Source organism: Chelonoidis abingdonii, chromosome 5 (genome assembly GCF_003597395.2).
Source record: "Chelonoidis abingdonii isolate Lonesome George chromosome 5, CheloAbing_2.0, whole genome shotgun sequence".
Lineage (NCBI taxonomy): Eukaryota > Metazoa > Chordata > Testudines > Testudinidae > Chelonoidis > Chelonoidis abingdonii.
The window spans coordinates 70987992-70991954 of NC_133773.1; the positions used below are offsets into that span (position 1 = coordinate 70987992).

Here is a 3963-nt window from a genome sequence, read left to right on the forward strand (position 1 = left end):
GTGCACTGACGGGAACCCCCAGCTCGCCCTGCCCTCAGCCCCGTGCACTGAGGGGCACCCCGAACTCACCCTGCCCTCAGCCCCGTGCACTGATGGGCACCCTGAACTCACCCTGCCCTCAGCCCCGTGCACTGACGGGCACCCCCAGCTCACCCTGCCCTCAGCCCCGTGCACTGAGGGGCACCCTGAACTCACTCTGCCCTCAGCCCCTTCACTGACGGGCACCACGAACTCACTTTGCCCTCAGCCCCGGGCACTGACGGGCACCACGAACTCACTTTGCCCTCAGCCTCGTGCACTGACGGGCACCCCCAGCTCACCCTGCCCTCAGCCCCTTCACTGATGGGCACCCCCAGCTCACGCTGCCCTCAGCCCCATGCATTGACGGGCATCCCCAGCTCACGCTGCCCTCAGCCCCGTGCACTGATGGGCACCTTGAACTCATGCTGCCCTCAGCCCTGGGCACTGACAGGCACCCCCTGCTCACACTGCCCTCAGCCCTGTGCATTGACGGGCACCCCCAGCTCACCCTGCCCTCAGCCCCGGGCACTGATGGGCACCCCCAGCTCACCCTGCCCTCAGCCCCGTGCACTGATGGGCACCCCAAACTCACCCTGCCCTCACCCCCGGACACTGATGGCACCCACAACTCACCCTGTCCTCAGCCCCCTGCATTGATGGGCATCCCCAGCTCACCCTGCCCTCAACCCTGTGCACTGACGGGCACCCCCAGCTCACCCTGCCCTCAGCCCCGTGCACTTGTGAGCACCTCCAGCTCACGCTGCCCTCAGCCCCGTACACTGATGGGCACCCCCAGCTCACGCTGCCCTCAGTCCCGTACGCTGACGGGCGCCCCCAGCTCGCGCTGCCCTCAGCCCTGTGCACTGATGGGCACCCCCAGCTCACTCTGCCCTTAGCCCCGGGCACTGAGGGGCACCCCCAGCTCACCCTGCCCTCAGCCCCGTGCACTGACAGGCACCCCCAGCTCACGCTGCCCTCAGCCCTGTACAGGACCCAGGTGCCCCTGGCAGCCAGTTGGACGTGTCATTCTGATGGTGTGTGGTGAGCCGTGAGCAGCTGAGTGGGGACATTACTTGCAGGTGCCCTGGCCTGCCCAGCATTGCCAGGCCCTGACCCAGCCTCCCCATGGTCATTGGATTTGGAGCCGCAGGGAGTCCCTGGCCCAATCTCTTTGCTGTCTGCCTCTGGCAACACTTGCTCCCCACCCAGGGACCCTTGCGGCTGTAGCCCTGCCACCCCACCTGCCTTGCTCAGTCACCACAGACCCTCTCCCGTGTCCAGTGATCCCCCTTCACTACCACCCTGTAGTTCCAGGCTCCTGCTCTGACAGCTTCTCCCTCCCTCAACAGATATCGATGAGTGTGAAGACAACCCAGAGATTTGCGATGGTGGCCAGTGCACCAACATCCCGGGGGAGTACCGCTGCCTCTGCTTTGACGGATTCATGGCCTCCCTGGACATGAAGACGTGCATCGGTGAGACAGCCACACCTGGTGGTTGCTGGGGAGGGAGGGTCTGGAACCTGCCCCAGGCCCTGGCACAGGGCTGCAGGTACTGAGCCGTGTTCTCCTGCAGATGTAAACGAGTGTGACCTGAACCCCAACATCTGCCTGCATGGCGAGTGTGAGAACACCAAGGGTTCCTTCATCTGCCACTGCCAGCTCGGCTACTTCGTCAAGAAGGGGACGACAGGCTGCACAGGTGGGAATACTGCCGCACCAGTGCCCTGGGCTGTGGGGAGCCAGTGCCTGGGTCAGGTGCCAGCTAGGCAGGAGCAGTGCCACAGGTGGCAAGCCCCAGGGCAGCTGGCTCCTGCTGGGACCCCCCACCCTGAGAGGGCAGGGACTGCAGGGCCAGAGCCATTGAGTCACCTGCACTGGCAGGGGTGGCTCTAGGTATTTTGCCGCCCCAAGCACGACAGGCAGGCTGCCCCGGTCCCACGAATTCAGCGGCAGCCTGCGGGAGGTCCGCCAAAGCCGCGGGACCAGCGAACCCTCTGCAGGCAAGCTGCCGAAGGGAGCCTGCCTGCCACCCTCGCGGCGACCAGCAGAGCGCCCCCCGTGGCTTGCAGCCCCAGGCACATGCTTGGCATGCTGGTGCCTGGAGCCACCCCTGCACACTGGGCTCTCGGCAGGAATCTGTTCCCAATTGATTTATATCCTGTGGGCCTGACTCTCCTCTTACCATGGTCTGTCCCCATCGTCCGGGGGGTGCAGAATCACTCACTGCACACCCCCATCGCACCAGGGGTCACTCTGCACTCCAGTCTGTCCCCATTGCCCTGGGGGTCACTCACTGCGCAACCCCCCACTGTCCACGGGGGGTCATGCACTGCACACCCCCATCGCACCAGGGGTCACTCTGCACTCCAGTGTGTCCCCACTGCCCCAGGAGTCACTCACTCCGCAACCCCCTACTGTTCATGGGGGGGTCACTCACTGTGCACTCCCCATGGCCCCAGGGGGTCACTCACTGCTCATCCCTCCGTCACCCAGGAGGGTCACTCCTGGGTCAGCCTGGTCCATTCCCAGGGGCACTTCGAGCCCAGTGGACCCTAGGTTTGTGCCCCCTTCACTCAGGGGATGAGGGGCCTGGCTGGGTCAGGTCTAATGCACTTCCTTTGTGCAGATATCAATGAGTGTGAGATCGGTGCTCACAACTGTGACATGCACGCCTCCTGCATCAACGTGCCCGGCAGCTTCAAGTGCAAGTGCCGCACGGGCTGGCTTGGAGATGGGCTGAAATGCAATGGTGAGTTTCCAGTCCATACGGGGAGGTGACTCGAGCAGCTCCTAGCATGTGGCCGTGTCCCTGGCCATGTGTACCTGCGGCTACTGGGGTCAGCTGTGCACACACAGTGCTCTAGGGGCCAACAGGCCATTGTGTTCACATGGACAATGTATGTACGTGTGTCAGTGTCTCACGGCCAGTGTCTGAGTGTGTGTGCGCCTCACGGGCAGTGTGTATGTCTGTGTGCACATCAGTGTCTCAAGCAGCATGTGTGTGTACATGTGTTTGAGTGTCTCACAAGCAGTGAGTGTGTAGGTGTGTGGAGCTGTGCTGTCTGTCTGGGTGTCCCATGCTCACCAGCAGGGGGCGGGGAGCCAGGAGGCTGAAGCCCAGCTCAGATGCTCAGACCCCAGCCTGTAACCCCTGTGCTGCCCCTGGGCACAGACCCACAGACAAACAATCCTCTCACTGAGCTTCTCCCCACAGACCTGGATGAATGTGCCACTGAAGAGCACAAGTGCAACCTGAATGCCAATTGCGTGAACACACCTGGCTCCTACCGCTGCGCCTGCCGAGAGGGCTTCTCCGGCGACGGCTTTTCCTGCTCAGGTACAGGGTGTCCTGGCTCTGGGGCAGAGCGAGGGGTCTTGCGCCCACCCGGGACTGCTCCAGTCTACCTCAGATATGGGGAGCAACTGATTGCTCCCCGGCTACTGTGAGGGATGCAGAGATGGGGTAGAGAGCCCCTCCCTCCCCCGCCAGCCCCCATCCTCTGGGATGCAAACCCTGACTGACAGCCAGACAATCTCCAAACCTCACCTATCACATTCAATTACCCATGGGATCGCCCCACCCCCATCCGCTGATTTACCCATGGGATCTCCCCCACCCCTACCCGCTGTGTTATCCATGGGATCCCCCATCCCCATCTGCTGGTTTACTCATGGGATCCCCCACCTCCCATCCACCTGTTCACCCATGGGATCCCCCATCCCCATCTGCTGGTTTACTCATGGGATCCTCCCATCCCCACACGCTTGGTTACCCATGGGATCCCCCCATCCTCACCCATCCATTACCGGTGGGACCACTCTGGCCAGCTCCCCATGCCAAGGGCAGATCTGAGAGCTAGCTAGCTGCGAGGCCTCCTGCCCTCCTGCCTGTGAGGAATGGGTAACCTGCTCTAGGCTAGGGAGCCCTCCCAAAAGCATT

At 63.0% G+C, this 3963-nt stretch overlaps 1 protein-coding gene across 2 annotated transcripts in view; it reads right to left on the minus strand.

The window, feature by feature from the left end:
* Nucleotides 1-3963, minus strand: part of SPOCK3 (SPARC (osteonectin), cwcv and kazal like domains proteoglycan 3) — a 451893-nt gene that overhangs the window by 395335 nt on the left and 52595 nt on the right. The window lies entirely within an intron of this gene.